At 41.1% G+C, this 24269-nt stretch overlaps 1 long non-coding RNA gene across 1 annotated transcript in view; it reads right to left on the minus strand.

Moving 5' to 3' along the window:
• The window catches only part of LOC139717383 (uncharacterized), an 86297-nt gene that overhangs the window by 39897 nt on the left and 22131 nt on the right, over positions 1-24269 (minus strand). Inside the window, exon 2 of the long non-coding RNA XR_011709963.1 lies at positions 19391-19460. This is a non-coding gene — a long non-coding RNA (uncharacterized lncRNA). The remainder of the gene's footprint in view (positions 1-19390; positions 19461-24269) is intronic.

Consider the following 24269-nt stretch of genomic DNA (forward strand, 5'->3'; position numbering starts at 1 on the left):
AGGGGGGGGGGGGGGATTTCACTTGAAAATTCCTTTTTAAAGACACATCTTGGTCTCTGAATTATAAAGAAGAACCCATAATAACACATCAGCACAAAAGATACACTGTATTACATGTTGATGTAATGTATCAATTCCACGTAGGGATAATAACATCTATCAAAGTTACAGTGCAGATCTAACATCAGGACTAGCAGTATTTTGTTACGGCTAAATTGGCATGGGTCTGGCAGAAGATGACAACAAGCTCATAAAGAGTCAAGTTGCTCATAATCTGCGGAGTCACATATTTTTTAATGCCTTTCCCTCCCCTCCCCCAAGAGCGCAGCAGCAAGCGATGACTTCACAAGTGAAGAATTTCAACACTTCACGCCAGACAACTTTCCATCCGAAGAGGTGATCACAAGGTCATAACATAGTGAGGATCAATGTTCAAATAATATGTCACCATGTGAAATGAATTTTGCTGTATTTGAAAGTACACTTATGGAAACTGCTCTGATTGCTTTTTTTTCCCCCCAATACTAGGAGCATTTCGGCCTTTATTTGAAAAGTTTCACTAAGCCCAGCACACACACAAATATTAGATTTGATTTGCAGTCAAGCTCACATGAGCAAAGTACTTCATAAGAATTGTACATGTTATATGAAGAAAGAGACTTCACCCAAGGAAAATGACAGTATGTCACATATGAAGAAAGAAAAATATGTCATATGAGCAAAGACTAACAAATAAATGCTCCTGTGCAAGCATGGCTTAATACAAGGGAAAGATGCAGGAATCTATGACACATGGGAACCTACATTCACAAATGTTATTGCACACATATCCCCAGAAAATTGGAAATAAACAAGTTCAATTAGAGCACGAGCAGGTTATGAATGTGAAAATAAAACAAACACAAACATTTGATTCAGCTGTTGTTGTTGCTAATATTGAAAGCAGTGCCTTGCCTTATTAGTTGATCTTTCTGGAGTTCAATATTGGCCGCTTCAGCACTTTGCTGCACTTAATGAAAATTTCAAATACAAGAAAAATCCCTTACACTCTCCAGAAATACCCACCACTGGGTAAGGGATGATTCACCCAAAGGTAGGATTAGAATAAAACAATTTTGGACTAATTTGATAAGCTGGCGCAAAAACAGCCAAAATTGACAAAAAGCCCCCAGCAGCATAAAACAAGACGTCAAATAGGTTCCCATAATACTGCAATATTGGACACTACAGTGCAACTCCATTACTGACTAATCAATGAAACAAAAGAGAGTTAGATGCGTCATTTTGCAGTCGCCAGTGCATCGCTAATTTTGAAGTTTCCCCCCTGGTCCCTAGCTAAGTCTGGCTGACTCTTTAAATATTCATGAAGGTGATGAAATCATAATACAGGCTAATCTCTGCATTCATGACGAGGACGCCGTACGGATATATGTTTTAATTCATTACAGACGTCCGTCAGCCGAAATTAGAACGAGCTTCGAGCCAGTGTTCCGACTCGCTGATTCCTGCGGGCTGGCTTCGTAGATTTAGCGGCATCGGTAATTGGTGGTATCAGCCAATGCCATCACGGAGGAGTTTGGCTGATCCAATCAAATATACATTTTGAAATTCTCGTCCCGTGCGCCGCGTAACGGCCGCATCACGGTACGCATTCAGACAAATAAATGGAGGAATATCTGACTGTCACTGATTCCCAAGGATACTTCTTTTGACAAGAGGGAAACGGGACCCAGGGGTAAAATTACGTCCAATCAGAGGGCAAGTGATTCCACTCTTGTGTCCATTCCTACCCCTTGCTCCATCAGCGCCGGAGGACACATTCAACAATATTTTGTGTTGATTGCCTCAAAATGCACATGTGGGTTTTTCCCCCCAAATACAATACCACCCACGAGAATGATTGTGCGGTCCATCATTACCTATGAGAAGTCAAATGATTGCTTTTGGTAGCATGGATGGAGCTTCTTCCTTTTGCGGGGGCTAGAAATGAATCGTTTTGGAAGAGAAAGGTGGGGGGGGGGGTGAAGGGGGCAGGTGTACTCTACCAATGGTCTAGATAAGAGGCAGTCAATGAAATCCGAAGCATAATTCTGCCATTCATCACGAGAGCCATTAGCAGAATGTGGAGAGTGTGCCCGAGCACAGGCACAATCCGGACCAACTGCAGTAAAGGGGCTGCCACAAGAACGAAAATCCATCGACGATCAATGGCATATGCTGGCAATTGCCATGCAACCAAAAAATTTGCATAATTTCAACATTACTCTGCAGTCAGCATTTCAGGATGATCAAGCAGTGGGCACGGTTAGAACGCAAACAAAGCTCTTTTGGCATTGATGTATATTGGGTTAGCTGCACTGTAACACTGACTGAGTAAGCTCTCAGTCCGCCCCTGCTGAGAAATGTTCAAAAATGATGGCCGGAAAAGTGCAAGGAGCTATACGTATAGATTTGTGCTTCTTCTCTCCACTATATCTTCCATCAAGTGATTGGAGTTTCTTTAGAGTGTGTTACTGTTACAGCAAGTCCTATAGGAGGTTTGAACTCATGAAACAAACACACAAACCAAGAAACTATATATCAAGTTTCTAAGACTCTTCCAAAAAATAAAGAAAGACACATACACAAGCATACACAATTCTGTATAATCAACTCTGCAAAGACTACACAAATAACTAATTTGTTAAGACAATCAGACAATAAGATTTCTATTTCAATATGAATTCAGACATTAATTTAGCCTCTACTTAATTCACACTGAAATGTTATTCAAACCATTTCTATTTTTATCATGATGAATATGATAAACTAGGAATAAATATCTTGATTTTGCAGACAAATTTAGAAAAATATTTTTTCATTATAGTAAGGGAAAATGAGATATATTAAAACAGGGAAACTATGACAGCATGCTGGGGAAGCTTTATTACAGATATTTCACTGAATTGACAGCCGCAAAATAAGTCTAAATATTGAGGTGATTGTGCTTTTTAATGTTCCACAAATGGGTAATATGCTTGTTGAATTCCAGGTAAGCATGTGATATTGAGGGTCTAATCTTTCATCTCGCTTGGCTTTTTTTTCTGGCAATTTCTGAGATAAATTGAAAAGTTCAGTGGGACCCGAAAACTCTTTTGCCACTGGCCAAAGTCTAATCTGTGGTAAAATGATATGACATACGCAAATGGTCACAAACACTGACACACCGGCACCCTCTTGCTGGAAACGTGCCATAAAAAATTGTATTTCATATTTTTTTCTTGTATACATTCATAAAAGTCATAAACATATGGTGCATAGAAAAGCAACGGCACAATTTGTCACCAACATTCCCCTTTGGAAATTCATGCCCCCATTTACTTTTTTTTCTTTAAATCACTACTGCATCTCAAATAAAATCAATATATGTAATTAATCAGAACAGCTTTGAGTTAGAAGAAGGGTTATTTTCTGTGATATCTCATCTCTTTTTTTAATAAAAACGAATGGCTACAAACTGCCGATCCAGTTATGCTGTGAGTTCAATCACTATCAAAGCCTTGAAAAATCATTTACAGGACTCAACCTATCATCACCAAATTTCTCCTGGCTTATGTAAAAACCCAAAATGAACACAACTTATCTGTTTTCATGCCCTGAAAACAGTCAACATGAATCTCATGAATAACTCAGTAGTAAAAATCTCCAACTCCCTCCCCCCCCCCCCCCCCACACACACACACAAAGGGCAAAATGTCTACAGGTTCCTTTAGAAGCTAAATAAAGGTTATCTAAAACAATTTGACATCCATCCCTTTAAACACATAATATGGATGGACTTTATTGTCTTATCTACTGGGGTGGGGGAGGGGTGACTGTCCAGACCATCTCTTTATTGGCCCTACCGATTCCAATTCCGAAAGAGTTTAAACTGGTGAGTGATGTGCGGGGGAAAATAGATGGGCCAACCCTCTGGTATTGTCATCACTCTACAAAGCGCAGGAGCCATACCACCCCCGGTAGAAGCAGTGGGGCCGTTCGTTCGCTGGACTTGCCCCTGGTATCAAAGAGAGGGCCATCTCTCACCAAACAGGGCGATCTGGTCACAAGACACCCTCCCATGGCTCTATCATACGATGTGATGATACACCAACCCATATTTTCGGGTCTTTAAGGATAATATTTTCAATCTACCATCACCGGTTGATCTTCTTTCCAGATGTACTCTCCCGATAAAGCCCATGATTCCACCAAAGCTACCTGCGAAAAGAAACTGAAAACTTTTTGGGACAAATTTTGCAAATGTTGCAAGTATGCCTATCACAGTAGGAGCTGGTTGATCGATTTCAGTAGAGGCATCAGGAATGTTGAAAATGAAGCAATAGTGGACAGTGATGACAATAACATTCTGCTGACAGATCCCCTTTAAAACAAATCTGGTTAAGCCTTATCTTCATCGTTTCCATTTTTACATCAATGGCGCGGAACGGGATGTTACAAGGCTCACTGAACAACCCGTCTCTCCGAGGTGAGCTGGATTAACTCCGGACCTTCTGCGTTGACATGGTTGGTTGATCTGCATGACTGTATACTATGCTTCCATGAAGGACAATGCCAATCTGGTAAAACTCTGACTGACACCAAAGCGAATCACAACGTCAGACATCTGTCAAGTAAATCATGCGGCAAATGCCGTTAATTGTCTTCCAGAGCAGCGAGGACTGTGTTGAACGAACGCAATGAGTCATTTCACACTCCCACTCAGCCGAGAACAAAAAAACTCTATTGTCTGAGCTGCAAGCTTTTAAGTCAGCAATGTCATTTACTTCAGTGCATAATGTGTTATATATGAGAAGCAAGTGGCTCAAACCATTCAATAGTACAATTAAAATTTACGATGTGTATTTCTCAGTCAAGAACCTTCTAAGAGATTTTTCCTTGGGGAAGAACCTACATCAGTATGAACCTTTGGAAACACTCATGCAACATATTCATGTTTGCTTCCACTGTTATAGTATGGAATATTTGTTGGTTTCTCTTAGATGATTAGAATTGCTGTACCTGGTTTTTTTTCCTAGTCATTTGTGCCTAATTTGCCGAGTGGGATTGTGATGCAAAACAGTGAACCTCCTGACAGATAATGATCAGTTCCCTTGATATCATAGCATTGTACGCACAGAATGTTTACCATCATTCTTTCTTCTCCTTTTTTCCCCCTCAATTTGTCGGTCCATTTCGATTTTGTTTTTCAGATGGCATCAGTTGCAACCATGGCAACCCATCGTGATGAGAGACATCATTAATGAAGTGGAGGAGACATGAGGAGCGATGAGGAACAATTAAGCCCTCTAGGCTTTGGAATGAGAACACCAGCCATAGGTAAGAGTCCCATTCCCAACATCAACAATTTCCCCTCCGCTGTTTTGATCACGCATGTGGCATCGTCTGCTAATGACATGTCATCCGCACGACCAAACGCACATCGAGCCTCATGTCGGCGTATTTTCCAGCAGCCACCGAGAAGTTATGAGAAATAAATGCCCTCTCTCAAAGTGAATTATTTCTCTGCGTAGCCAAATCAATATCACTCATTCATGGGAGCTCCTCCCCACATCATGGAAATTACATGGACTACATCATTGAAACCAATCAGTTAATTGGTTTGAATACTCTATCAGATTGGTGGGAGAAATTACCGCAACGACTAGAATAGAGCATGTGAAACTACTAACAATTTTCATTCTATCTTGTGACTTAATAGTTGTACATTACTTTGAGCGAGCATGTACAGTGTACCTCTTTTTATTCTCTATGCTTGAGGCTTTCTCCTTATAATCTGAATCATACAAGCCCATTTCAGCTTGTCTCATATCATCCTCATTTTTCTTTATTTGCTATACAGCCTTCTACATATGTACAGTGTATTCAATTCTTCCCCTCCTTTCATTCTTTCATCTTTTGCTTGCTCACCCTTCTATCTGTCATTCTTTCTTCATTCCAACCATTCTCTCTTACTTTACTGAATGGTGTTTACTGGGCCCGTTGGCAAGCGAGTCACACATTCATACGACACCACACTCTCCGACGCTTTAGCACAAACAAACACGCATTTTCAGCCGCCAAATAGAAGACTATTTCCAAGTGCCCTGGCCCCCTGGCAGCCATTCATAATACATCTCCGGGCGAGCCGGACTGATAGCAGACAGCCAGCCAGCCGTGTACTACAGAAGGAAATGGGGGGGGGGGGGGGGTAAGGGAAAGCAAATAGCGAAAGGTTGTTGCCGGGAGAAACAGATAGCTCACTTACAGTCATCTTTAACATGATGTGCAGGGAGATGGAGGGGGGGGGGGGAGGAGAGGGGCCAGATGGTTTGGAAGAGGGAGGGTATCCTCTTGATTTAAACCTCCTCTGGAGTGAATCGCGAAGAGGAGAAGAGTAGGATGTGTAGCATGACAAACTGGATACTTCCTTGCATGCAAGGATGGAGCAGAGGTACGCTGCAAAGCCAGAAATAATCACAGAATGAAACTTTGCAAATTGGAGCCGATGGCCCTTTTTCGCGGCATAAAAAATTTCGAGAGTTGCCGACCATGAAAAAATTATGAGTACTCAGTGCCACTAGATGGAGATGAATTATGAATCTAGTACTCAGTATTTGGTGGCTTTTATCAAATGAAACATAATGGCAGTATCAGAGAGTACCAGTATTTGTTTTGATGCCTGTTACACACAGCTGCGTTAAATTTTGTAGTGCAGTTGCATTCATATTTGATCATGTGCTAGGTCGAACTGTTACAGCAGCGGTACAATCCAACTTACTTGCACGGTGTACAGCACTGCATTGGCATTCAATGCACTGTGTAGACAAAAACTTTTGCGTGCATTATACTTTCCCAAATCTTGGCTCCTTGCGAAATTTGCGAAAGTTTCTGGTTTTACGGTATGTAAGACTACATCATTACAGCTGCGGTATACAAGGTTGTAGGTACAGTAATGAAGGTGTACTCTTAATAAAAAATTTGGTTCAGGTTGATTTTGATCAGTCAATTGCACTAAGTCCATTATTTTCTCACAAGCATGGACAGACTTTAATCAAAACACCAAGAGAGGAATATAATACTATCTCTCATCATGTACGCTCCAGACAAGTAAAAACACAGGTATGGATGCACTGAAGTAATTTTTGTTCAGCAATTTTATACCTGAACCATACTTTCTGAGTTACACAAATCTTTAAATATTTTTCTGTAATGTGATAATAACAGGAGTGCATAGGCTTGGCGGATGGTTTAATTTGTTAGGTTCCTAAAACACAATTCTTTAAATATTTTTCTGTAATGGGATAATAACAGGAGCGCATGCGCTTGGCGGATGTTATAATTTGTTAGGTTCCTATAAGATCCATGTTGCATTTCCATGGTGCTTACTTTGATCTTTACGTATCTTCTCTATCATTTTATGAGTTTTCTATACTCTATGTTTCTGTTGCTGATTGTTCAAATTAGTGTGGCTCGCAAATTAAGGGTTCTGCCTATAGGACAATTTAACTTTTATAATTCAAATGTAAATGTGCTACTGCGATTACATGCGCCTGTGATATCTGTAGTGGCTGAGATGTTACTTAAAGCTGCTGTAGGTGTGGATCTATTTCCGTTTGATACATTGCCATTGCCTTTCAAATTAGGGCCACAGCCATTCATGAACCTCAGCCCCCAGTGAGGAGGTGCCAAACGCATCAGTGAGATGGGGCTTGTGGATGCAGCTGATGCAGGGCAGAGAGGAGACATCAGGGAAGAGGAAAAGAAGGAGGAGGATGGGGAGGGGGAGGGGGAGGGGGAGGGAGAGGGGGTTGTAGGATGGGATGATTAAAGACTGGGGGCCATGTTCAATTGCTTGCTCGAGGACCGGTCCCACTGGGGAGAAGACTCGAAATTGACACTTCACAACATCTGGGGCGCATTTGACGGCTGCGAGTAGATCAGATCTCTGCATAAGCGTTCCTGCCGCTTGCCGCATTGTGCGCAGAGGGTCATTACGAAATGAACCCGATTGAAAGGCGGCACGTGTTCCGCCAGTCAAGAGAATGTCTTCCCACCTTGTAAATGCATTCGAATAGTAATGTCGTAGCATGAGCCAGCTGCTCAAACATCGCTGAAAAATTTCATTCAGTTTCAGCCTCACCGTGACAGTGTCTACAGAGATGACAACAAAAGGAACAAAGGGGATGGTGCAAAAGACATTGGGCCACTGACGTTAAGGGCAGCACGTTTTTGACTCTTTGACATTTCGCGGTCCGAAGGTCAGATATATTCGTTAACAATACATCGCTTATGATGTTACTCGATGAGAGCTTTGCATGAGATAGGTTGAGTATGGCCGTGAGGGTTTTGGGGAGGAGGGGGGAGGGGTATTAGGCTATCATTTGTCGCAAATCACGTGTGTTCTTGGCAGACACACCGGCCGGCCAGCGCTCTTCCCTTTCATTTTGGTGTCTCCTCAGGGTGCCCACAGAAAATGATCAATTCTCGGGCCTATAACTGTCACGCACAGTTATGTAGGAAAAACTCAGTAGGGTGATTGCTCCCCTCACAGGGGGGCAACAAGGGGGTAGGACTTGGAGAAGAAAAACAGGGCTAATCGACTACCCATCAACGTTAATGCACCTGCACGATGAAAACTGTGGTAAAGGGAGGGTGAGGGGGAAAAAAAAGATTCAAAAGGAATCTTAAAACAGCACACACATCATTGTGTAAAGCCATGAAGCAGCTCTGGATACAGAATGAATATCACCAAATTTGCAAGAGAATGAGGAATTTCAATCAGCAAGCTCTGCCACCTTGTATGTTCTCAAAGTTCTGAGGTTCGTTTCATGAAGTCATCACATAAAAGTCCTTCGCATAAATCTAAGAATGGCCAAAGTCACGCATATGTTGCTACACCTGTATGAGAGACTTTCAAAGAGAAGTATAATCCATTTCATGAAGTCTCTCATGTATCTTTAATATGAGCGAAATGTCTCTCATGAGACTTTCATGAAACGGGCCCCTGTTGCAGTCTATTCATTGTTGATCTACATGTACTTCACTTGAGCAAGCATGTAGAAACAGGATGGGGACATGACATACGTTTTGAAAGTTCACTGCGCAGAGTTACACACTTCAACGAATCAGTGTTCAAACGGTTAAAAAATATGGACTGAGAAAGATCAAGGCGCCACGCTCGTTCACCTCGCGGGGGTAAAGCGACGGGGCCTCCCGCACGGAAGCCATAAGGAAGAGATACCAGCACTGCCTGATGTCATGCCCTAATATAATGGCCACCAATCTAGAATTTCATGTTTCACATTTCTCAAATCCATTACTGCACACCCGTTTCCAGAGGAGGACGAGGGCCACAAAGGCGAGCATTGATCTCCTCGAGATGATTGAAAGCGACACCATCCGGGGCCTGGCCTCGGAGCAAGACAGCATCAGCATCTGCTTCGGCTGCACCACCACCGGTATACATAATGATATCATCTCTATGCCATTTCGGTCTCCAGTGCTGCATCTGTAAGAAAAACGCACTGCACCCACAGGACTCGTTGGGAGGAACATCTCTGCCGATAATTGCTAATAAAACCAAAATTTAATGGCAAGAATCAGGTGTTTGATGTATTGTTTTTGCTTTCTCTGTGTGTGTATGCATGTAAAAACACAATTTCTGCATAATTACCCTCGTTAAAATTTGTCCTCAAATGGCACCTCCAATATATTGGCTAAGTAGCTCTTAAGTTTATGGGAGATAGACAAATCTAAATCGCAACAGTTTTTTCAACTTTGGATTGCCTTCTTGTTCAGCTGTTTTCTGATAATGACGAATGGAATTATGATATCATTCTACGGTTCTCTTTCGACACTTGATATGTGCAACCATGTGAAACAATTTCAAATGAAGTCCCTGCCAACTATGAGAAAGAAGTTCCCTGTGAAGAGTTCATCACTTCAATCAGCAATCACACTCTATTTCAGTCTATAACGAGGAGGGTGGAGTGAATTCAAGCATCTCAATGACGCAACAAAAACTTGGGAAGCGATTTCTAAGCACTGAATTATCAACCCTACTCTGCCATCCGTGACCAGACTCAAACACTAAATGCTCCCTCATGAGCATTTACACATATCTGGCATTGAGCCATTTCAGACCAGCAAACTTGAATCACATTCCACCCCCGGCCACGCATGTTTCTCAAATCATGTTTGGTTAATCGCAGTCAACTGTAGGCACTTTCCATTCAAGGTTTTGCGTGATATCTGGGATGCCTATATTGCAGTCTGAACATTTCAACCTCTGAGAGGTGGCTCTCATCTTGACCCTGTATTCACTGGTCCCATAGTGCATGTACACCGACCATGTAGTCCCACATTTAGGCTTGGGTGTTTGATGAATTAGGTGTCTGATCAACAAGTTATTAAGTTTGTGAAACAGATGCTGTAGGTCCTTTGCAATGTCATTTGCAGTTGGTTGGGTAGGCAAGAGGATTAATTTATGTTTTCAACAATCTGTAACACATTCAGAAATAATGCAATTCAGAGGTGTGATTACAAACGACTATTAGTACTTTTGCAACTGTGAAAGCCCTCATGTTTTTGTTTTTGTTTGCCTAATCTCCCTACCAAGGATCCTCACCGCGGATGACTCTTCTGCCGCTGGCGATACGAGTATGCACGCGTGTTGACGAGGCTCAAATTCTGCAAATTAATATGCCAAAATTCCCCCATTTGCGGGGCACTGATGAGCGACAGCAATTATCCCATCATAATCTCCAGCGAGTACCACATACCCCGCCACTTGATGAGCCCAGCGCTGCCACCGGGAGGGGGGTCAGGCTCGCTGGGAGTGCCCTGCAAAATTAACATGTGTTGGCCCAGAAATGAGCGGTCAAAATAGCAAAAAAAAAACCAAGTGACCACTTAAATTTTGATACACACACACACAAAAGTTGATGTCTCATCCATATGCCTCACTACTAAAAAACACCCTCTATTTCTCTCTCTCTCACATATATACATACTAGTACACAGACACGACACTGAAGCTACCATATATATAAGCCCTAGGCATGGTATATCAGAGCATATTGACTGTCTGCTGGTGTAAAGCCTGCATGTTACATAGGGCTTCTCTCTTTCCAATCAAATTGTTAGGCTTGTTTCAATTCACATTCCTATAGACTTAAGGTCTTCCTCGAGTATTATGGAAATTAAAAAAAACACTCGCCTGGTTTTTGTCAGTAAAACAATGCCTTTTCAGCATTTCATAAATCAGTAATGATTCCTTTCCCAACTCTTTCTTCACTGAAATAGAAGTGTATGAAGCAAAGAAAATAAATATGAAAGCACATCTCTTTTGGTCAGATACCTATGTATTTCTTTATATCAAACTTATCTTACCAATACCAAGAGTACCACAAGTAGCTGCTGAATGTTATTGAGCACAGACATACTCATTAAAGGACTGCAACTGCTGTATACTGAGTAACACACGCCAACCTCACGCTAGGGTATTTTTAAAATGGCGATTGCAACATTATACCAAATCACCTTTCTGACTGCTACGGTCATTAGTTGTATTCACATTTTAATTACCAATCTCATCGGCCAAATATTATGATAATAGGGAGCATTGTAATCAATTCAGTACCATTCTCATGCCATGGTATTTCTGGTAAGCATTGTGCATGTGCCCATATCCCATGGCAAAAAGACAAGAAATGTGTTAGGTCACATGTGAGAAATGCACCACTTTATGATCAGTGGTATTTTGTGGCATCTTTCGCATTCAAATCTTACATGCATATTTCATGCAATGTTTGAATTACCATCCTAACTACCACAATAACTTTGAGAGGTATTCTGAAGTGCACTATCTTCCCATTACGAATTAACACATGAACACTGCAGTATTTCACCGTCAACATGAATGCACATATTGTTACGCTACCACCTGAACAACTGCAAGCCTGAAGGAGACTGGCAAGATACCAATCTGACCAATTAAAGTGACCTCCATTCCAGAACAATTCTATTCTAACCCACTGGTCAAAAAACCCTTAAGATAGACCTGCCAAGACCACAGTCCACTTTGCCTTTACCTGCTGACCTCTCCGAAGAAGTGATCGCAAACAAATGTTTTCAGTTGAGGTCACTCTGGCAGAAAAGGACTACCAAACACAAGCCGAATGCCGATGCTGAAAGACATGTCTAATGGCAAACACTGTCCTTCGAGCCACCTGCAAGTTTTCATGGAGTCTCAGGGTGCTGAATTTTTCTTTCTTTCTTTCTTTTTGAAATGAGTTTCTTTCAAAATGCAGTTGCGCCCAGACTTGTATTGATATCAAGGGCATTTCAAAATGCTGATTCAAAACTAAAGATTGCAGAGTCTTCCAGTGTGAAAGCTGTTGTTTGCATGAGGGTTTAATTTTCGCAAATATCACAAATCGATGTACATTGGGCTGCTAATTCAACAACACACAAAAATGTTGCCACCTGAACGTGATAGCATTAAATCTAACAGGAAGACAGCCCATGTGTCAAATCACTATACAGCAACATCTTGCAAAAATGGTGATGACCTCCTCATTTGCGAAAATATCTGTACACGAAAATAGCAGCTTTAACAGTATTCATTCTTTTGCAGAAATGGCACTCAAACACTTCAGGATCGACCTGCCCTCACTTTCATCCATAAATGTGAAAGGGGTCAGGCTTTATACTGGCGCCAACGGCTACTCTGCACTCCTTCAGTTAAAGGGATCGTACAGTTTTGGTTGAGACCTAATTTCAGGTTTCTAACATTTCTTGGTGAGATAATGAGAAACCCCTTATGAAGTATGAAAGAGCATGTAATTCTATGAGGAATTCAACGTTTATTTGATGAAAATTGGTGTTGAAATGGCTGAGATATCCAAAAAAGAGCGATTCTAATAAAGTGTGGGACCCACACTTTATTACGATCGCTTTGTTTTACTTTGTTTTCGGATGTTTCATTCATTCCAAACCCGATTTTCATCAAATAAACTTTGAATTCCTCTTAAAATGGTATGCTCTGTACTATATCATAAGTGTTTTCTTGGTATCTCGCAAAAAGTTAAAAGCCCAATTCTCATCTCCACCAATACTGTATTATCCCTTTAAAGGATACAGCAATGCACGCAGAGAGCCATGAAATTCAGTTTTTGTCTGCATGAATACTCATGTCTACGTGTATGTGTATGTGCACTATGAATAATATCAATCTAAGTGACAGCCCACGTTCAATTTCGGGATAAAACTTTCACTGCACTTAGGGGCAAATTCTTTGAGTGAAAGTGCTACTTAAAGTCAACTTAATTCATTCCATTTGTGCATCTCCCCTGATCTCTCTAAATTTTATTCAAAAACCATCTCTAGAAGGTCTATTCATTTTCAGATATCCTTCTCAACTATTTGACTAGTTCTTTGCTTTATTGATGTCTCTCCTCGAATTTGATAAAAATATTCACTCCCACGTATTTCCATGAACAAGCATTTTCGATGCATATCACAATATTCTTGTGCAATCTCAGACAGACTTGTTGTACTATACAACAGAGTAAACTGTAAACATGTCATCTTTACAGATGCTTTTAAAAGATTAATTTCACCTTTTGAAAAAAAAATGGGGGCAGTTTCCATTTCCTATCTGTACCATTAAATTACTTAAAAAAAACCAACAACAACAATGGCCTTCAAAGAACACGATTTCCCACACATAGCCTCTCTTCCAATAAAAGTCTGTTCTGTTAAATAACCACTTGGTCTTGATGCACAGTGGTGGAAAAGAAAAAAAAAAAAGAAGCGCTGGCATTCCTTTCAACCCCAGCCATAATTTTCAGCAAGCTTTGCCAAAAGGTTCGCTGAGGAATGACAGGTTGACTCTTCCTAATTGTTTTCCTATCAAAGAAATCTTTGTTATAGCTTCTATAAAGAAAAAGAGAGAGAAAAAAAAGGGGTATTCATTTGCAAGGACGTATCATGGTTGATGGTTTCAATCAGTAGACTCATTCACAGGTTTTGTGGGATTTTCCCCTCCTTTTTTCTTTTTTCGAACTGCAACTCTGGCGAGTTATGATAACTATTATTCTATATGCACACATATTATTACAGTTATTCTTTGATATAACATAACTTTTTGTGTTTTTTTTTTTGTTATTATCAGTTACCAATATGACTGAAGCACATCACCCGGTGTCATCCAATGACTTAACACTAAGAATTCCAAGCAAATAAAACACTTATGATGGATTATACATATCTCTGAACAACTTAAATATTAAAATCAAGAGCTAAAGAATGCTTTATTCCCCACAAAGGTCATTCCATACAATATCTGCAGCAATGCATAATGCATTCGGCATTGGCAAACATTTGCCAAAATTACAAAGCCTCCTGCAACGGAAATGAGGGGAAAACCGGGCACGTCTTCTCTCATCCATCAAATTATCAGACGGCAGTGCTGCTGAACATATCTTTACTCATTCTATTAAAATCATCATCCAGCTGAATTCAGCATTCTAATGCCTAATCATGGAAACAGGCAACCAGTGTGAAGAACCTTGTGCCTCTGAATGGAACAATAATTGCTCAAATTCAGTTTGTCCTACTAAAACAATAACAGCTTCCTGATCTAATCTTGACCGTTGCTACATTTCTGATGCTGGTCACGTTCCAACAATTCTCTCCAGGTGCGTATGTCCCGCTGAAAGGTTTACAAGTTACAGGCAGGCTATCATACGAATTGATGACTGAAAAAGAAAACCAAAGCGAGGATGTGGTATACCTTCCAAGATTCGGCAAACAAGCACCATGGTCTTATTCGCACCGACCTGCCTTGGAGATATTCCCTTCGGAGAACTTTCGGCAGCTCCATTCTGTTGGCGCGATGACTGGTTTATTTCCCTTTGAATGCACCAGGAATTTTCATGGGTCTTCGGTGACTTCTCAGTCTTGGGTGATATACCACATCCAGTGGAACCATGCATGTGAACCACTTTCATGACCTACTTTCCCCCAGTTTGAAAAAAAAGAACAAAAAACAATACGAATCTATCCCAAAAAAGGGTGACACTTGCACCCAATCACGAATTCCCTTGCCCTTTGACTTTTGTTTTTCTTATCATGACACAGGTACACTCTTCAAAAAAAACTTTTTAAAAAGTCTTAATGTGAAAAAAAAAAGTAGAGAGGTAAATTGGCAGAAATGCAAGGAACATACAGTTACTGAGATGTGATTACAGCATGAAAGAGGACAACTGCACTATAGCAAAGCCTTCAATTTTGATACCAGCTGTGAATCTGCTGGATAACACTTCTCATATGCACAAAGGGTTTGGATGCAAAATGAGCAGAACTTGGTCAAAGCTATCATAAATCCAGATGAACACCTTTTTTTTTTTTTGGGGGGGGGAGGGATCAATAACAAACTTCTTGGGATATCATTGATATATTTTGGGTATTATTTTGATATATACATAATTGGTGTTTTTTTTCCTTTGAATTACACTCATAAAAAATGGGTTAAAAAGTGTGTGCTAAGCATTGAAGAAAAAAGACTATGAATCCTCCGTGGAACAAATTTAGATAGATTCATGTAATGTATGTGAACGGGTAGACGTGGTGAAGAGAATTGGTCAAAATGGCGCCTACGACCCAACCACACTGTCCACAGTCTACCTGACATGAGCACGGAAGGCCGGAGCCATTTGTTTGACCATCAGTCACCGCAAAATTGCAATCGGCCACCTTCTTGTGAGGAGGAGGAGGAGGAGGAAGAGGAGGAAACCTTGACCATGATGATGGGAGGAGAAGGGAGAAGGGTTGCTATGATGTTTCGCTGCCGTCCACGGATACCGCTACACAGGCATGACGGGGGAGGCTACGATGGTATCAAGACAAATATTGGTCCGCAAATAGAGAACCCTTCCCTCCAATCTCCTTCCCCATTCATGGATGCACACTCCACATTTACCCTGGACTTCAGGGGGATGTGCAGTTCATTTACAGAACCTGTAGGACTGCAGGACCGATCGATTGGTCCCCGAGAGGTGAATCAACCTCCGATCCTCCAGTCGCGATCTTTTGCAAAAAAAGCACCAAAAAAAGATGTGGCAGTTTACCCTTAACCCTCCTGTATCCATGAGTGAGGCTGCCGTGAGCAAAGGGAATGAAATCTCAGAGATGGTGGTGTTGGGAGGGTTAAGTTAAAAAACGCTCCTCTCCCACTGATACAGACCTTGCATAACTCCTAAAGCCCAAGCCTTTGGACACTGTCAAACAACACCTCTTGGTATACTGTCTGTCACTTCATCTCGGAAAATTTGGCAAATCCACAAGGTAGATTATCCATTGCAATTGAATATTCAGTGAGAGACACATACATTATATTTTGTGGTTCTTCGATGAATGACTGAGAGAAGATAATCTACCTTTGCATATTGGAAATTTGAAATAGCCTTTTGTGTATTATGTGTGTATGTTCTCAAATGGTCTTTGCCTGCTAGCAAGGTTAGAAAATTGCGGATGAATACAATCATTAGCACAAGGGCAATCTCCATGGATCATATTCCTTTCAAACCAGTCAAATTTACTGTTGTTCCCGCAGTTTTCTCCAAAGACATACATTTCCCACGAAAGGTCACCAAAAGGTCTCAGCATGATGAAAGAGTCCATTGGACTGTTTCACTACATGTAGTTATACACAGAATACCACTGTTCAGGGATGCAAAGGCAAAGTTCAAATAAATCCTTCTGTAGGTCTTGAACAAGACTAAGGGGGACAAATGCCAGTGCGTGAAACCCTAGACCGTCCTAAGTGGATGCAGTTTGCCCTATAAGAGAACCCAATTCCACCGTGTTGACGAAGCTTTGTGCCCCCCAGCGCACGATGATACTTCTCGCACATTCCAAATGAACGCCGCTTTGAATACAGATTCATCACGGCGCCATTTTCCGATGACAGATCCCTTTGAAAAGTTTGGCCGGATATACAGCCGATTCATCTTCAGTTTGGCAGTGTCGTTGTATACCTCTTTTTGTGTGACCTGAACCCCCTTGATTCCCTACCAAGCCAGCTGCTTCGTCAAAAAGAAAATCTAGCTGCAGGACCTAGCAGATTATTTTGTGGAGGGGGAAAGAAAAAAAAAATCCTCATAAGAGTGGTAAAGTAGAAAATGAAATTAGGATAACCACATGGAGAATGCAACTGCTACACTGATATGATTTTATTAAGTGCTTGGTTTCAATTTGAACATTCTAAGAAGTGATTTAATGCAAGGATTTATCACCAATGCAGTAGTTCAATGCACTCATCCCATAGTGCCAAACTTGTGGGTTATGTGAATGGCATATAATGATGCAAAAATGACATTATTGTGTATAATCTACTTTAGCTGAAAAATAGGAAGGAAGCAGGTTTTATCAATATCTTAGTTTTTTGTCTTCCATGTAAGATTCAAAAAGATCCTCAATTTGACCCTAACATAAAAGATGCATTTAGGAGATAGTAACCCACAGACAGGAAGTTGCACCAGTGACTGACTTCAATCCACTGAACCACGCAAAAACCTCAAGAACCGAAGTGCAACGAATTATGTTGCTGCTTGCGTTCTGCTCTGCACATCCCGACCAATCCTGCGCTGTTCTGTCTGAGTGAAGAACAAAAAACACATTCTCCGGGATAGAATCACCGGACAATTAAACCAGAACTTTAATGGTCGGCAAACACATCTCCCCAGAGCAATTATTGTGGCGGGGCAGGAGCATTTTTGAGAGCTTTTCGAAAGCTGCAGACGGCCATCGGTGACCTTAAACTGCTGAACGGAGTGTCAGCTTGAGCACTAGACTTGCGAAAGACATGGCGAAATACAAGATGGTTAGGATAGAACAATGGATTGGATACCCTTCCGAAAAGAAAAAAAAATCGGCGTTATTCACGGTAGCTGATTTACATCTAGCATGTGTGGTTGCCAGTGCATTCATGCTTATCGCAGTGTTTGCTAGTTCTGAGTCATTTAACACTGTTTCATTTTGGTCCTTCCTCAATGACTATATGTTCCTCCCTTCTACCTTTCCATCTCACTCTCTCTCTCTCAAACATATATATAGGCCAACATTTACACACACACCTATACATAACTATAAATAAATATATATATATATATATATATATATATATATATATATACACATACATATATATATATACATATATATGTATACATAAATATCGATATATATACACACACATATATAAACAAACATATGCATAAACATTTTTACATATACACATACATTTCTCTCTTTCTCTTTTTCTCTCTAACTCTTACTTTTTTTTGTTTCATAGCTTACGTATGATGCATTTTTTTTTTTTTTGGCTCAATTTATCACCAAGTGCTTGCACTCATAGTTGGGGACAATGTCTGGCACACAATGCAAATTCTCCATATTGTTGATTGCACGACAGTGGAACGGCTCTCTCGTCTGCGAACCTCCCAGCATGCACACGGCTTCCTCGCACAAAGGAAGTCGCACAACCGGAGAAGCACGGCAATTCAGCACCAGGCAATGTTGTGACAGGCAGGACTTCATATCTAGGTATTCCACCACAATGCGTACGAGAATACAAACTATGTGCGCATTGTCCATTTTTCCCCCCAGCGCCCTTCTGCAACTAACTGCCGGCCCTCTGTTCAACAAACACCCATGTGTACGGCTTCGAGGGATATCTCCCCCCTCGTGATCACAAGTGGAAGTAATTTGGCTAGCACAGAGAACAGTTATAGACAGAATATTTAGTTGAAGAATTTATCCACATGAGATAGTGAGATACTGTTTAGGGAAATATATGTAGTAAATCTTAACCGCATCATTACTAGGTCAAAGAGGTAGTTATTATTTTTCTTCATTGTAAGATGCCCTTTATGTTTTATTCACCTTCATTTTGACATTATTTCACACATTTCCCTCTGTTCTGGGTGATTTAGGTAGAATATATGCATTGCTTATTTTCTTATGACATACAAAATTTTTAACACAATAACACATTTTCTTCCCTCCCAATTGATCTTTGCTTGAGCTCTTTAAATTCTTGCTGATTCCAGATACATACATGCACATACACACACACACACACACACACACACACACACAATATTATGTATATTATGTATCTCTGGCAATGGTGGGCAATTTAGAAATTCTCCATGTACACAGAAACAAAACAAAACACAGATATACGAAACTGTCCTTGCATACAACACACCATGGATATATGCCTACACACATTACATGCATACATGTACTTTTTTTTAAAGGCGGGGGGGGGGGGGGGGGGGAAGGGGGAGGGGGTTCTTACCTCCACAAAGCTGATTCTATATCACCCTCTGATGTTGAAGTATTATAGCTCCAAATGGAATATCACAGACCTGTGTAGCAAAAGATAAGTACAGAAGGCAGATCATAATGATGTGTGATTCAACTGTGAATGTCACAAAGGCATAATCTTACAAGGTCGGCAACAAGATTTTATTTAAGTAAACTGATATGTCAGTCAGTATTTAAAAAGCTTGCGTTGAACCTTGGCAAGTGCAGATTGTGGATGCATAATGCCAATTCATTACTTTGCTGCAGGAACAGTTTTGAAAGCAGTCTAGAATGAGAAGACTATCGACCACTGCCATTCCACCACTCGTGTCCCACAAGAGAACGGGAATATGAGTACAATTTCCACCGCAGTCTGGACTGAGGAGACTATCGGACATCACCTTCCCAGCCACTCTCTCCATCTGAACAGGACTCCAGAGAGCAGAAATACAAGAGTGCGAAACTTTAGGGCCATCAACGCTTGCAATAAAGCCTCATCATGATTTCGCTCTCAATACTCCACCTTTTGCTCCTTTTTTTTTCTCTCTTCTTAAAGGAGCTAGGCACAACAATGACAAAAAAAAAGGAATAAATACACTGCGAGAAAGAAGGTAATGTTTTCTTGCCGTTGTGGTAATGTCACTATTTTGCTTAAAGAGTTCGTCAGTGTGAACTTGGTAAACTGCACACTTTGCAGCTATTGTCAGTGTGATACCTACATATTTTGCTACGCTGTCTCCCGCAGCACAGCTAGTCAAACAAGATGACTGTCATGAGCGTTGAACAAGGTCATTTTATCCAGAACATATGTTTATAATGATCCAGTTACATGTAGGTGAACAATGTTATCTGCCAGCATCAAGGTCAAACGTTACAGTCAAGTCGAGGTATCATGAAATTTCATATTTGAACCATAAAGACACCATAAAATGTAGTCAGAGCAATCTGATATCACATAAAATGTAGTTTACCACATTATATGGGAAAAAAATGTGTGAGGAAGCCTTGAACTTCAGCTCTCAGAAAGTGGCACGTTCATGACCATGCTAACAGCACTACTATCAACACATACCAATAGTACATTATGCGGGGAAATAACTACGAGTACATGTGAAATTTGTTCCCTCGTGAATTAACTATTATTGCCATCAATAATGCAACGCACCTTCATTGACATTGGATCGGTATTTTTGTACAAATTATAAAGTTCAGCTGCGCGTGGTTCGCGGACAGGTGGCAGCGTAGAGATAACAGATCAATATCATCAAACAGCGGCAGTGTAATATGATATGCACCCTCTTCTCCTATACACGACCCTTGGCAATCAACTTCATGGTCAGGCTAATGATAGAGAAAAGTGTCAATAACATTTCAAAACACATAAGTGGCATTCATGTCGTATCATACCAAAATGTCTGCCTACCAGCAAAGGCTGAATCTAGGTTGAGGATGCACTTTTTTTTTTTGTACGAAAAACTGCCACTGCTTCATAATCGATAAGAAAACAACAACTAAAGCAAGACGAGTGTTCGTAGCAAAGACAATAGTCTCACTACATCAGACGTTTAGCGTTACAGTGAAGACAATAGCTGCATCTTCCGCCTACATTATAGGCTACCAAAGGCAAAAATTTTGATGCACTTGTGGATGTAAGCCCGCAAAAAAAACAACAACAACATGAAGGTAGAAAGAAAGGATGGAACTGTCATTCAGTTTCAGAGCTGAGCGCAATAGCATTTCGATAAATGAGGCACACAGTTGACACATATCCTGATGTGATTTTATCTATTTGCAGTGTGACAAAAGAGGCGATGGGTTTTTTACCCCAGATCCGACGCTGTGTTGGAATGACATCGCCGACGACGAAGACACAAGAAGCGAGAGAGTGAGAGAATGAGAAAAGGGAGATGAGCAGAACAGGTCTCCTCCATCCCCCTGCAGCGATGCCGATGCTGCCGCTCCGTACCCTACCCTTCCCATTCTCACACACACATGCACCCAAACGAGCGGCAAATGGGAGTTTGATTGAGCCTGGGCGGAAAACCCATCAGGCTGGGGTGTGCTAATGACTGCTTGCACGGAATGTCGAAAAAAAAAAAAGATCATCAGGATCATCAAATTGAATTGAGAAAGAGGAAGGGGGAAAAAAAGGAAACCACCAAAAAAACAAAACAAAACAAAAACAAAACTGCAGTCCATCCTGTCTTTAAATTTCACCCAGCACACAAAGTTTTTATCAAAATTACACCAATTGGCACTAATGGCCATTTATGCATTGAGGTGGAATTACAAAAGTCAAGTTTATGGTCCCAGAAAGTTTTAATATAACTACAGGCAATATAATTGTATTGATAACCAAAAGCCAGGCAAAATTTGCAAAGAAACTATAATGCCATTGAATTTTTCATCTACTGTGCATACATTCTGTATTATTAAATGCTTGTCCTTGGGCTACACTTCATTAACAGAAAATAGATATTCCTCGCAGTCAAGAACGCATTAAAGGCAGTCAAAACATTGGACTATTCCTGTCTAAAAAAACATGTGCCTCTGTGGCATTCCATAAATCACTCAATACGGCACAATGAATAAATTATACACACAGGTAAGGCAGACAGGTGTTTTGTTTGAAGCTCCGAAGTCGGGGCTATCAATAGAACGGGATTGGAACGCGCACACCGAAAGTCACACATCAAATCCAACTGCGCAGGCACTTGCCAACGCCTCGGATGAAGAGCACAAGATTAATCTTTGACAGACACCTGTCCACATGCTTCGAGGGCAATATGAAGCAAGTAGCCAAAACGATGGGATTTTATGCAGTAGAGAGGACCACCAAACTTTGTGACAGTGGTGTGCAGTCGATGGTCGTGTCCCATTTGCTTGTTGCTGATAACACTTCTACCAAATCTACCCACTTACAATTTGCTGCTGAATGTCTGAAGTCAATAGCATGAATGTGTAATGTTTCATACATTAAATAAAATGCAAGAGATTATCAAGCAGTGGGGTAAAGATATGAAGTATGAATTTTCTTCAACTTGTCTGCCTTCTGTTTCATATAGGATTGTTATCATTATTTTTTTTTTTTTTGAGGGGGAGGCAAGTTTCTTGCAGACAATCAATATGTTCAGGTTATTCATAATTCATTGAGGGATTCATAATCCCATTAATCTACACATTGCTAGGTAGGACTACTGTATAACTCCCTCCCCCCCCCCCCCACACACACACAAACACTCACACTGGCGCCAGTATGAGACACAGCCCGACTTTAAAATGACATGTACCATAAATAGGTACCGAGGGTCTTTACAAGATTGACCGAATGGGGAGAGAATGTGTCCGCCATGGCGAATAACCGCAATCACAACCAGCACTTGCCCAGTACAGGCGTCCAAGACATCCAATTCAGTTAACATGGGGGGCTCAACAGCCACTGGTGAGGCATCTTTCTACGACTTGTGTATCATACTCAGTGGTGGCCCACTGCACTGTAGCAGGGGCCATTGGAGTTCATTTACACTGGAGAACAGGGGAATGAATGAATGAATCCCCCCCCCCCCCCCCCATGGCTCTCAATAATTCACTGTGATACGAGGAAACCGACACAGCTGGCCAGGGTAAAAGCAATAATATGAACTGCAGAGCATGCTACTGCTGTGCATTCAGCATGTTTTTAAATGCCGGCGGTTCAGAGCAAGCTCATCAATCATATCTCACGTACTGATTAACAACGCCACCACCACACATATATGGCAATGTAAGAAACCTATAAGTAAGATCTTTCCATTCACCGCAAGGTTGTATTAACGGCGTGTTTTGTGCAACACATGGCTAGGAGCATACATAGAGAGTAGAAATATCTTGTTTTTCTTGAAAAGAAAAAGAAGAGTTCCTAAAAAAGACCAATGTCAATGACACAATCGGCAACCCACGGAGAACCACATTTTGTCTCTTTCGAAATCCTAAGTAAATGATGGTTGCTTTAAATGGGCTGACACTCAGTGACAGAGTACCATAAGCACCATCCTGCTTGGCTAAGACACCTTATAAACAAAGCGTGACATAAACTCACTGCACTGCTCTCCAGGGCCTCTTCAACTCTCAAAGAATTGCAACAGATTTCATGACTGACATAAATTGTAGCTCAGGAGCAAAACATATATCATGTACTCCAAAAGAACTCAAGCATAAATCATACGTCCCCACACGGGCCCACATGAAAATTCAGAAACATATACTTGTTTGTAATTTTGTTCATCTAGGCTAAAGTTATATCAATGACTGCACCTTAGCAATTCACATGACTAACCGATGATACATTCCACAATTTGCAAAACCGTTTCCACTGTCACTGTTGTTTGTGTTTTGTTTATTTTCTAATGTAAACTCAATAGACTAAAATCACCTAACTATTCACATGTTGGATGACAGTATTCGAGAAAACTAACAACTCGAGAGGCGTAATGGCTGACTCACGGGGGAAACGGCATCTGCTTGATCACGAAATCGTACGACTGCTTGCGAAACACTACCCGGTGGATGAATGCATTAGCCGCCGACTCAATTCGCGTTTTCGACGCGGAACGAAAAGTGGTCGAGATTCGCGCTGAGCTTTTTCCTACGCATCCAACCACATTTCGGAACAGCTGACCCAGAGGATATGGTCCTGTCAACAACAAAAAAAGACGGCAAGGGTTATGCCCTCTCTGTACTATGATCCTCTCTCCATCGATGACTCAAGACTGTCGGCCAAGTCCTCTCGAGGTCTGTCACCGTGCATGTCTTCAAACATCAAATTGCACTCTCTTGCTCGGCCAAAGTCACTTTCCAGCTGGATTTGAGAGAATGTTCTCCCTCTCCCTTCC

Source organism: Diadema antillarum, unplaced genomic scaffold, assembly GCF_040938485.1.
Source record: "Diadema antillarum isolate AM-2024a unplaced genomic scaffold, OU_Dant_1.0 scf00000075, whole genome shotgun sequence".
Classification (NCBI taxonomy): domain Eukaryota; kingdom Metazoa; phylum Echinodermata; class Echinoidea; order Diadematoida; family Diadematidae; genus Diadema; species Diadema antillarum.